The sequence below is a fragment of the Orycteropus afer genome, unplaced genomic scaffold (genome assembly GCF_000298275.1).
Source record: "Orycteropus afer afer isolate SDZICR_OR568_19922 unplaced genomic scaffold, OryAfe1.0 scaffold00236, whole genome shotgun sequence".
Lineage (NCBI taxonomy): Eukaryota > Metazoa > Chordata > Mammalia > Tubulidentata > Orycteropodidae > Orycteropus > Orycteropus afer.
In genome coordinates, this window is record NW_006921823.1 from 2,136,491 (window position 1) to 2,149,920 (window position 13,430).

At 35.7% G+C, this 13,430-nt stretch overlaps 1 protein-coding gene across 1 annotated transcript in view; it reads right to left on the minus strand.

Annotated features, from left to right (window-relative positions):
- The window catches only part of SPIDR (scaffold protein involved in DNA repair), a 737,299-nt gene that overhangs the window by 508,299 nt on the left and 215,570 nt on the right, over positions 1-13,430 (minus strand).

Sequence of the window (13,430 nt, forward strand, 5' to 3'; positions counted from 1 at the left end):
TATAAATTCTAGAGATAAGTCCCTTGTCAGATATGTTATTACCAAATATTTTTTCCCAATCTGTAGGTTCTCTTTTGACTCTTTTGGAGAAGCAAATACATTTTTTCAACAACCTAAACAGTGGCTATATACTTGGACTTCACTAGATGGAATACACAGGAATCAGATCGATTACATCTGTGGAAAGAGGTGATGCAGAAGCTCAAAATCTTCAGCTGATACAAGGCCAGGAGCTGATTGTGGGACAGACAATCAACTACACATATGCAAGTTCAAGTTGAAGCTGAAGACAATTTTAAAAAGTCCATGAGAGCAAAAATATCACCTTGATTATATCTCTCCTGAATTTAGAGACCATCTAAAGAATAGATTTGATGCATTGAATACCAATGACCAAAAACTAGAGAAATTGTGGAATGACATCAAGAACATCATTCAAAAAAAACACAGGAAAGGAAGGAAAGACCAAAATGAATATCAAAAGAGAGTCTGAAATTTGCCCTTGAATGGAAAGTAGCTAAAGCAAATGGAAGAAATGACAAGATAAAAGAGCTGAACAAAAGATTTCAAAGAGCAGCTTGAAAAGACAAAGTCAATTATTATAATGAAATGTGCAAAAACCTGAAGTTAGAAGACCAAAAGGGAAGAACACACATGGCATTTCTCAAGCTGAAAGAACTGAAGAAATAATTTAAGGCTTGGGTTACAATATTGAAAAATCCTATGGGCAATATATTGAATGATGCTGGAAACATCCAAACAACAAAAACAAAAAACAAACTCACTGCTGTTGACTCAGCTCTGACTCATAGCGACCCCTCCTTGGGTTTCTGAGGCAATATCACTACAAAAGTAGATTGTCCAATCTTCCTTTCGAGGAGTGGCTAGTGGATTTGAAATTCCAGCCTTCTGGCTTTTAGTCAAATGCCTTAGGCACTATATCATCAGAGCTCCCGCATCAAAAGAAGATGGAAGGAATACACAGAGTCACTATAACAAAAAGAATTGGTCTATGTTTATCCATTTCAGGAGGTGGTATATGGTCAAGAACCAATGGTATTGAACGATGTCAAAGCTGCATTGATGGAACTGGCGAAAAACAAGGCTCCAGGAGTTGGTGGAATACCCATTGAGATATTTCAACAAATGGATGCTGTGCTGGAGGTTATGCCAAGAGATTTGGAAGACAGCTACCTGGCCAACTGACTGTAAGAGATCCTTATTTATACCCATCCCAAAGAAAGGTGATCCCACAGAATGTAGAAATTATCAAACAATATTATTAATATCGTACACAAATAAAATCTTGCTGAAGATAATTCAAAAACGGTTGCAGCAGTATATTGACAGAGAACTTCCAGAAATGCAAGCTGGATTCAGAAGAGGACGTGGGATGAGGGACATCATTGCTGATGTCAGATGGATCTTGACTGGAAGTAAACAATACTTGTTTTATTGACGATGCAAAAACATTTGATTGTGTGGATCATAACAATTTATGGATAACATTGAGAAGAATGGGAATTCCAGAAAACTTTATTGTACTCATGAGGAACCTGTACACAGTACAGGAAGCTGTCCTTCAAACAGAACAAGGGGAGGCTGCATGGTTTAAAATAAAGAAGGGAGTGCATCAGGGTTTTATCTTTTCACCATATTTATTCAATCTGTATGCTGAGCAAATAACCCAATAAGCTGTACTATATGTAGAAAATGTGGCATCAAGATTGGAAGAAGACTCATTAACAACCTGCCATACACAGACAACACAAGTTTGCTTGCTGAAAGTGAGGATGATTTGAAGCTGTTACTGATGAAGATTAAAGACTATAGTCTGCAGTATGGATTACACCTCAACATAAAGAAACTAAAAATCCTCACAACTGGACCAAAAAAGCAGCATCACCATAAATGGAGAAAAGATTGAAGTTGTCAAAGACTTCCTATTACTTGGTTCTACAATCAACACCAAATGAAGCAGCAGTTAAGACATCAGATGATGTACTGCATTGGGCAAATCTGCTGCAAAAGACCTCTTTAAAGTGCTGAAGAGCAAAGACGTCTCCTTGAAGACTAAAGTGTGCCTAACCCTACCCATGGTATTTTCAATCATCTCACATGCAAGTGATAGCTGGATAATGAGTAAAGAAGAGTGAAGAAGAGTTGATGATTTTGAGTTGCAGTGTTGGCAAAGAATATTGAAAGTACTATGGACTGCTGAAAGAACTAGCAAATCTCTCCTGGAGGAAGTGCAGCTAGAATGCTCCTTTGAAGTGAGAATGGCCAAACTTTGTCTCACCTACTTTGGTCATATTGTCAGAAGGGGCCATTCCCTGGAGAAGGATATCATGCTTGGTAAATTGGAGGTCAAGAAAAAAGGTGAAGACCCTCAACAAGATGGATCGACAAAGTGGCTGCCATGATGGCTAAGGTATAGCAAAGATCCTGGGGCTGGTACTGTTTCATTCTGTTGTACACAGGGTCGCTATGAGTCAGATATGACTTGATGGCACCTAACAACAACAACAACAACAACAACAACAACAACAAACCTAAAGGCATTACAAAGTGAAATGTTAATAACTCATCTACTTATGAGGTCTAAGGAGCCAGTGGAATTTGGAGAATTTGGATTAATAAGAATATTTTCTGATAATCTTCATCTAATTTCAATTCTTAATGACTCCTGTACATCTTTCCTAAAGAAGAGAAATCATATCAAGATACAAAAATTTTTTCATTAAAAAATGTTTTGATTATCAAATGGATTCTAAAACACATAAAAGCCAAAAGATGAGAAGCTGAAGAGGGAAAAGATTTTAAATATTAGTAGCGATGCTTCTAACAAGGGCATTTATATGTGCTATAAGAATGTCCAGGTAGTTGAGCTGACAAGGGACTACATGGTGACCTCTTGGCCATAGCCAGCTACCCAGAAGGAGTGAGTAGTTGGACCCGTGGGCTCAGGACCATGGTCACAGGGGCTATCAAGCTTAATTGGCATAAAATACTACACAAAAACAATGCTCCACATCCTACTTTGGTGAGTAGCAAATGGTATCTTAAAAGCTTGGAAGCAGCCATCTAAATGCAACAATGGGTCTCTCCTTGTCTAGGGCAGAGAAGAATAAAGAAAACTAAAGATGCTTGGAAACAATTAGTCCAAGCGATTAGTAGACGATATAATATTCACCCTATATGATCGTAAGACCAGAACTAGATGGTGCCCGGATACCCCTGTCAACCATTCAGAGAGGGATCCATGTAGGAGATGCTGGATAGAGTGGAAGAACAATGTGGAACAAAACTCAAAATCATAAAAAAGAAAAAAAAAAAGACCACGTTTGCTGGTCTGATAGAGGCTGGCGAGACCTCTGAGACTTTGGCCCCTAGTTATGCTTCAGGTCTGGAGTTGAACTCAATTGGGTGGCTTCCAGCCAAATAATAGACAGCATATGGCCTGAACATTTACATAAGGTAGATACATTACTTGGAAGGATCAATCAGGGGAGAACAGAAGGGCAGTGTATACACAGGGAGACAGCTTGGGGGCTGGAAGTGCATGGGAGAGAAGGATAGAGGGAAGAGGTAACTTCAGGGAGGAAGTAGGAAGAGAGTTGTTACTTTGTAGGAAATTGCAGTCAATGTCATGAGACAAAATGTGTATGAACTGCTATATGGAAAATGAATTTGCTATGTAAACTTTCATCCAAATCACAGTAAAAATTTTAAAAAATAATAAACAAATAAAAATAAATAGCAAGACCTAAATTATACACAGTAGTAAAACTAAATGGGAAAGAACAACATGCTGAACAGAGACAGATGGGAACTTTCAGAAGCATATTGCCAGGTCTTTCTTCCAAGGCACATCTGGGTGGGTCTGAACTGCCAAGCTTTGTCTAGTACTCCAACATGTAACCATTTATTTGCACCACTGAATATCTCTGAAGACAAATTCAAGGTAATAAATGAAAAAAGTGACTGGTATCCTGATATGTACTGCTGTTAACTCCATTAGCACGTTGAAGGGTGAAATATCATATCAGAAGCTGACCTACAGGCTACTTTCAAATCCTGTTTTTGTTATTTATAAATTTAACATTATACAAATAAAAGTATCAATAAACTTTAAAATTAGATAAATTAAATCCAAAGTTCTTATTAAAATATAAGCAGGCTGAAATAAGCTACATATATATTACATATCTACGGAAGTAGATTGCCCAACCTTCCTTCTGAGGAGTGGCTGGTAAGTTTGAACTGCTGGGCTTCTGGTTAGCAGTCAAATATTTTAGACACAATGCTACTAGAGCTCCTATCATTTGACAATGCTTGCTAAAATAAAAGATGCATGTATCACCTGATCAGTAATAATACAGGAATTTATCCTAGATCTCTTCCTCACACATGTACAAAATAATTTGTCCAAAGATATCCACTGCAGCACTGTTCAAGTAACCAAAGAGTGGGGTACAACCTAAATTCCATTAAAAAAGGATTGATTAAATGATGTTATCCTTAGATAGGAAGTCTCTGAAAAGAATGCAGCAACTCTGTATATACTAATACACTGTTACTGAATGATTTCCAAGATACATTTTTAAGCTAGAAAATGATGGTATAAAGAATATTGTTCACTACCATTTTTGTAATAATAATACTAGCAGGAAACATATGTGTAACTATGTGAGGTTATATATGTGTGTGTGTATGCATGCATGTGTGTATATGCATGTATGTGTGTGTATGTATGTATATATATACATATGTATGTATAAGTATGTGAGGTAAATATGTATATGTATGCATATATATGTGTGTACTATAGATATGGAGATCTCCAAGGAAAGTTTGGCCCACAAATGTTGAAAGGAGATAAGGACCTTCTTCCTAAACTGTGATCTGAAAGAGAGAAAAATACTTCTCCTAGAGCTGGCACTCTGAATTTGGACTTCTAGCCTCCTAAACTCCAAGAGAATAAATTTCTGTTTGTTAAAGCCATCCACTTGTGGTATTTCTGTTATAGCAACACTAAATAACTAAAATTACTGAGTAAATAATCTGAGAAGCTGGACTATGTGAAGAAGAATGTCCTATCAGGGTTGGAGGAAGAGTTTAACAACCTGTGACATGCCGGTGACACAGCCTTGACTGCTGAAAGCAAAGAGGACTTGAAGAACTTATGAAGAACTGATGTAGATCAAAGATTACAGCTTTCAGTATGGATTTTTCTTCAACATAAAGCAAACAAAAATCTTAAGAACTGGATCTATAAGCAACAACATGATAAATGGACAAAAGATTAATATTTTCAAGGATTACATTTTACTTGGATCCACAATCAATGCTCATGGAAGCAACAATCAAGAAATCAAGTGACATACTGCATTGGTCAAATTTGTTGCAAAAGATCTCTTTAAAGCATTCAAAAGCAAAGATGTCACTTTGAGGACTAAGGTGTGCCTGATCCAAGACACGGTACTCTCAATCACTTCATATGCCTGTGAAAGGTGGACAATAAAGAAGAAAGAATAGAGGAGAATAGACATATTTGAATTATGGTGCTGACAAAGAATATGGCCTATACCATGGCCTGCCCGAAGAATAAACAAACCTGTTTTTGGAAAAAGTACAGTCAGAATGCTTCATAGAAGCAAGGATGGCAAGGCTTCATCACATACTTTAGTTACATTATAAGAAAGGATTAGTCTCTGGAGAAGGACATCACGCATGGTAAAGTAGCAGGGAAAAAAAAAAAAGTAAGTGAGCGAAAAAGAGCAAGATCTTCCACAAGACAGACTGACACAGTAGCTGCAACTCGGGGCTCAAACACTGTGAAGACAGCCCAAGAGTGAGCATGATTTGTTCTGCTGTACATAGGGCACTAGGAGTCAGAGCTCACTTGATGGCACTTAACAATAATTGTATGATTACTATATGGTTATATATAGAAATTTCTCAAATGGAGAAAAGACATCTACTGCGTTAGAAATCACAACAGTGGTTACTTGTGGGTAGGAGGAGACAGAGTAACTAGATGGGAGAAGGTATGGTCCCAGGTGTGATTACATTCATTTCTTGGGCTGGATAACAATTACAAACATGTATTCACTTTGTGATTATTCAATAAAATGTACTCTTAAAAGCTGTGCATGTTTCTGTATGTCTTATACTGTTAATAAAAAGTGTATTAAAAAAATAAAGTAATTGGTTTATCTCTGATGTCCACAGCCCTTATCAGTGGCAAATTTTAAGTAGAGGCTGATGACCACTTACTGTGGACATAATAAAATATCCCCTTTAGGAGGGGATTAAACTCAATGCTAACTCTAAAAATTTAACAGATGGATTAAACTTTTTAAAAGTTACAAATGAAAATTAAAACAAATCTGCTCATATTTTCCCTCAAAAGTAGTAAGATTTTTTTCCTTCCCACATGGTGAAAGTTGTGGAAGAGCATTCCAAAACTTAAGGTGCTTGACAAGACTAGGGCTTCTCACTGGGCTGTAAGCCAAATTCCTTTTTCTTATTCTGAGACTTACTTTTGCTTTATATGTGACAGGATGGAAAATTTTATAAAACATCATGAAGATTAGAATTGGATAATGCTTAAGAATTTATTTTTGTCAGGTTCCTGGTACATACAGGTGTTAAGCATGTGATTTTAGTGGTCGGCTGATTGGCAGAAAATATCCCCTTTGCTCCCACTCAAATTTTTTTTTTTTCTCCTAACCTGTGCCTGGTTCCTTACAAAGTCCTGTACTTTATTCCACCTTGTTCCACCTTGTTCTAACTCCCCTCTAAACTCTGTAAATGGCAACCAATCACAAAATATTTTAGCTGTATCCTTCTGCTTGTTGTTATAAGAAACAAACAAACAAACACTGCCATCGAGTTGGACCCGACTCATAACAACCCCTCCATGGGTTTCTGAGGCGGTATCACTATGGAAGTAGATTGCCCAATCTTCCATCTGAGGAGTGGCTGGTAGGTTTGAATTGCCAGCCTTCTGGTTAGCAGTCAAATGCCTTAGGTACTATGCCACCAGAGCTTCTTATAAACCTCTATAAATGCACAGGCTCTGGGACACATTGCCAAGGTTGCATGGCTTTGTGTTTTTCCATCCAGTAAAATGTCCTCCTGTCATTAACAAAACACTTTGTTTTCAGTTTAAATAGACTTATAGTTTTCACTGTGGTGCTTTTGGTATTAGAAGTCAAAGGACAGCTCCTCAAATCCAAGGAAATTGGGCTTTGGATCCAGATGAGTTGTTCTGGCTCTCCTTCCTCCATAGACCTTTGGGAGCTATGTGGGTGAGTACCATGTGGACCTTTGAAATTCCACTGTGTTGTGCCTGAGGTTCAACTGAGTTTTATTACTAGCACAGTCTCATTATTATTAACTTATTTTCAATTTTATTTGGCCTAGATTTGTTTTCCCTTTCCTCCTTGTTTTGGTTTCTATTAGAGGTAATTTTACTTCTTGGGTCTTGGGTTAGTCACAGAGGATAATCCTACTTTCAAAGAGGTCATCAAAAGTTGCAAAACTTTTGGGACTGAAAAAGTGAAACACCTTCCAAATCCCACAATTTTCCTCCATAAGAAAGAGAGTGACCCTGAGAAAACTGAAGGCAGTACTCTATTATAAAATTGAAGGCTATTTATGAGCGTTGAGCTCCCTCTACCAGGATGTCATTAGAGAAAACTGTATTTACTATTTTTCATTTGCAAGTTTGGCTTGAAATATTCCATTTGCAAGCTTGAGTTAAAACTTGAGATTTTATAGACTACAGAATCTCAAGTCCTTTTAGATTTTGGTTCCAAGACAACAACCAAAATAGAGCTCTAATCGGGTTTGTGCATGCTTTCAGTCTAACAGGGAAATAGGTAATAACAAATCCAGAAAATAAAGAGTACCAATTCTGAGGTTCTTGCACAAATTATAAAAAAGCATTATGGTCCTGCTACTTGTTCCTTTTTAAGATGACACATGATTTAATTAAAGACAATATTTAGTAAATCAATACCTATTTCAAAGTACTTTCCAACTGAAGAAACTAACATGTTTAAAATCTAAAATGAAAGACTAAGTTTCTGGTTGGCAGAATGAATCAAGTTAAAAAAGAATAAAACCTAAAAGCTCAACATCCTTGATAAGTAAGCCTAGACTTCCTCCTATCAGGATGCTGGTTCAAAGTTCCTGCTTAAAACTAACATAGGATTTCAGTGATAATTTTAAAAAATAATAATAATAATAATAACAACAATGAAAAAGAGTTCCTATTTACATTGTTCTCTTTAAGAATTCTGTTTGCTTGCTTAATGTTCAGTTTCAATCAAAAGATCTGACTAAAATTCTTCCATTTAAGAATCCAGCCAGTTAATAAGTTTATCTAAGACTTCATATTTCTGCAAGGAATTACTGTATACATTTAAGAAACTAGGTTGCTTGTTTTATTTGGTATTATAAAAGCTTAGTGAATTTATGACTTTTTGCTATGTTTTGTTTTGTGCTTGAGTGTACTGTTTTTAGAAGCTTTAACTGGAGCTCTGGTAGCATAGTGCCTAAGGCACTTGACTGCTAACCAGAAGGCTGGCGGTTCAAACCCACCAGCCACTCCTCGGAAGGAAGGCTGGGAAATCCTACTTCCGTAGTGATACTGCCTCGGAAACCCAAGGAGGGGTCGCTATGAGTTGGGGCCGACTCAACGGCAAATAACAACAACAACAACAACTGATAATTGCTAACTTTTTCCTTTCATGAGACAGTCTTTTAAGGTAAAAAGATTGCTTCTTATGTGTTAAGCTTGCAGCAGCTGTATATTATAAATTCATTTATTTTAAAAGTGCACTGAAAAAAAAAAATTACTTTTTTGACTGGCATAGTAAGGCCTTAAAAAGGAACAAATTATTCCAAATTGCTTTTTTAAAACTATCTTATAAAATATTCAAAAATAGATATAACAATATGATCATTTATTATAGCTAGATGGTATTATTAAATTAATTTATAATATTTTCTCAAAGAATTTACTCTGATTAGTAATAATAATAAATAAGCAATTATATAAATTAAATAGTCCTAACATTCTCAGGAATTAAAAAAATAAATTTGTTCTAATCAAGATAAGTTTAAGTCAACCTTAAAAGCAAAACCTTTCTATGTAACTTAAGCACCTAGTACATGAAATGTGTTTTATTTAAAGGAAATAAGTAATTTCTATTAATAATAAGAAAAACTAAACTGCTTACCAAAAATAAGATAAATAATAATCAAATAAAAATTATAAACTATTTAAACAAACTGTACTTCAATAATAATTATGCTTTATAATATACAATCTTAAATTAACTTCTAAGAATTTCAGGTAACATACTAGCCTTTAAATTGAGTTAATAAATATTCTTTGTATTTAAAACTTACAGCCTCCTAATTTTATGCCCTAGAAAAAAGATATGTATTTAAGTCTGGTAATGAATATGACTTTTTGTCTTTTGAAAGTTTGTACTATAAAGAATATGTAGTAAATACAAAATAATTCAAAAAGTTATTAAAAAAGAATTCATTTATATAATTAAAGTTTTTATGTATCTGGTTAAGGTTTAAGTTAACTTACAAAATTAGAAAAACCACACGACTGCCATCGAGTTGATTCCAACTCACGGCGGCCCCCATTTGGGTTTCTAAGGGAGTAAATCTTTATGGAAGTAGACTGATAAATAAAATTAAGAGCTTTAAATGTCAAAAGCAAAGAATTAAGTTTCTTGCTATTGAAATAATAAAATTCTCTTTGAATATTAAGCTAATTTTATTTGTTGTGCAATCTATTTTTAAAAGTAAAGGTTCAACAAAATACTAAATTTCAAAAGCTATAAAATATTCTAGCAAAAAATATTTAACAAATTTATTCAATTTTGATAGTCTAATTTCCTTAGTTTACTGTTTATCATTTTCACCTATAATATAAAAGTTATTATTTTTTAAAATATAACCTGCTTTAAGGGATATTGGGCAATCTACTTCCCCAGAGATACCACCTCGGAAACCCAAGGAGAGGTCATTATGAGTCAAATAGACTTGACAGCAGTGGGTTTGATGTTTTTTTTTTTTTTTTTTTTTTCTGTTTGTTTAATAGGCAAAAGCTCTGTATCTCTAAGTTTATACTAGTTTATGTCCTTTACTAAGAAACCAAGCTACTTGGCTTTAAAAAAGCTAAAGGTTAGCTTTAAGACTTTTAAATAATCCTAGTGTTGTTTCTCATCCATTTGTAATAACTTCTAACAACTTTAAAACTTCATGAAAATATGTAATTGCTTTCATCTTAGAAAGATAATAATTATACAAAAAGGTTTATTCATTATATTATGAATTATATAGGACATGTTCCCAAGTCAAAGAACTACCAAGCTTTCCCTTAGATTTAATTCATGTCAGTAATGTTCACCTAATATTAGATAACCAGCACATAATATTATGTTGTAATATTATTATTTCAATTACTAACTTAATTGCAACTTGCTTTATTTTCAATTTAGCATCATCAATCTTTACTGAAAAAATATTCTTTCTGTTACTATTAAAGTATTTGGAGACTTAATAATCTTACTATATTCTTAGTGTATACTGACTATTTAACATTCTGTTTTAAAATTATTACATATTACATCTTAAAAGTAAGGTTAATTAATATGTTTAGCAATATTTCTATCTGAAGTTTTTATTGACATCACTTTTTTATTACTTTTAAAATTCCAATCAACTCTTTCACTTTAAAAAAATCATTGTTACAAAGTAACCATGACCAGCTTTAAGTCTGTCATTGTGTTGCAGTGAAGTACTCAATATGCCTTTCTAGTTATGGTCTTTGTGACCCTCACTAAATGACTGGGTGGCACTATGCAAATGTGAGGTGTTTGTGGCCAACCAAGGGGATTGGGACACTTGCTAATAATGTAAATAATAAAATCTATGGAACCCTCTGAGGGTAGCTGTTATTAATCGCTGTCGAGTTGGCTCCAACCATATGTACAACAGAATGAAACACTGTTCACTCCTGTGCCATGTTCACAATCCTTGCTATGCAATGGTTCAACCATTGTTTCAGGTACTGTGTAAACCTATTGTTCCAGTTTACTGTGTAAATCCATCTCGTTGAGGGTCTACCCCTCTTTTGTTGATCATCTAATCTACCAAGGATGATATCCTTCTCCAAGGACTGGTCCCTTCTAACAACATAACCAAAGTAAGTGAGATAAAGTCTGGTCATTCTCACTTCGAAGGAGAATTCCAGCTGTACTTCTTCCAAGACAGATCTGTTAGTTCTTCTGGCAGACCATAGTATTTTCAATATTTTTCAACAACATCACAATTATATTATATTTTTTGCAAGTGTTTTATATCACATCACTTCTGCTTTATGGAATTTTTAAGATGAATCATTTTTGTTTAACATTATCTCCTTTTAAGGACTTTATTCCTATAACTAGAATTAGTAATGATTCTTTTTTGATTTTCATATCACCATGTTTGATCAATTATGAACCCCTTGGTTTTAATAACAACTATCAAAATAAGGACATTTTGGAGTTCCTGCAAGATGGCGGACTAGGAAGAAGGACTGCACAGACCCTCTTCAACAAAGAAAATGGAAACCAATTGACACAGACACAGAAGATAATATTGGACCCCTGAGTCTTGAAGGGAAGGATACAGAGTAGACTAAACCCCAACTAGTAGAAGAATTTCTGTGAAAATACCAAAAAAGGAGATATACGGAGCAGCAATCTGGCAGGAACCTGAGTGCTCCTGACGGCACAAACAGCTTGGACATTCCCGAGTGCTGGTAGGACCTAAAAATTAACCTAAAAATCACCCTGCTAGCAAGGGACGGCACAGACTGTGCACGAGGGCTGGGGAACAAACAGAGAAGGTGAAGAGAAAGGGGGGTTGAGCTGTGGACTTTTGCCAGTTCGGAGGATGCCGCCATTTTGTAGGTTTAAAAGGTGGCTTGACTGTTTTAGATATTTAAAGAGAAAGCGCTCTCGCAGATTCCGGTGGTGGTAGGACTTAAAAATTAAACTAAAAATAACCCTGCTAGCCAGGGACTGCACGGAGGACTGTGTACGGTGGCTGGGAAACAAACGGAGAAGGGGAACAGAAAGGTGGGCTGAGCTGTGGACGTTTGCCAGTCCAGAGGTCGCTGCCATTTTGAAGGTTTAAAAAGCGGCTTGACTATTTTGGATATTTAAAGAGACAGTGCTCTCACAGATGTCTGGGGCTTAAGATCACATTCTGCTTTCCAGTAACCCCAAGGACACTTGGGGCCTGCAAGACTGAAAAGGTACAACATTCTTCTTGTTATTACACTGTACATCCGATTGGTGAATGGAGGTGTGGCCATCCTCACTCCCACCTACTTTCGGACCCCACAAGAACTCCATCACAGTCTGTGTGCTCAGACGTAGCCTGGGTGCCCTAAGCAGTCCTCAACCGATTTTTTTATTTTTATTTTTTTCTTTGTTTTTCTTTCTTTTTAATTTTTTTTCACTTTCTTTTTCCCGGTGATTAGTTTGATTGTATTTGTCTGTTTCAAAACAATTAATATTATTGATACCTTTGTGCTTTTTATTATTATTCTTAATTTTCCCCTACCAGGTCCTAGTTTTCAGCAGTTTTCTTTTTCCGGTGCCTAGTTGAAATTCTGCCCTCACCCACAATTTACGGGGTTTTTGTTTGTTTGTTTGTTCCTTTGTTTTTGTTTTTTTTTCTTTTTCCCATTTTTTTTTTTCTCATGACTAACCCCATTACTTGCTTTTCTTTTTGAAATCTTCCTATTTTTCTTCTTCGTTTATTATTCTCCTTCCCAATTTTTTTTTGTCTTTTTCTTCTTGGTGCCCTATCCCCAGATATTGCAGGTTAGCTTGTTTATTCTTCTTCTTTTTCCCCTTTTCTCTTTTTTTGGTTACTGTTCCTGTGTGATTACATACTGTGCTTTTCGTCCATGGGTTTTTACTTTTTGATGGTTATTCATTTGTAATTTGTGTCTAACTGAGTGGGAGACAACAACAGTCCGCATAAGACACAACTACACCCACACCTCCTGTGACTTCACTTACTGACCTAGAGCCACTTCCTCCTTCTCCACCAACAGACCAATGATAAAAAACCACCGAGAAAAGCCTGAACCACCCTTGACTGCTCTTCACAAACAGTTAACAGAGATCTAGATACAACAACGTCATGATGCCCTGGAAACAACAGACCATCAAAGTTCACACAAAGAAGCAGGATAAAGTAGTAGAAACAAGGGAGCAGGATACACACCCAGAACTCATCCCTGAGGAAGAAGCAGCATTGGAACTCTCTGATAAGGAATTCAAAAGAAATATCTTTAGGTATCTTCAAAGGATTGAGAGACAGACCAAAGA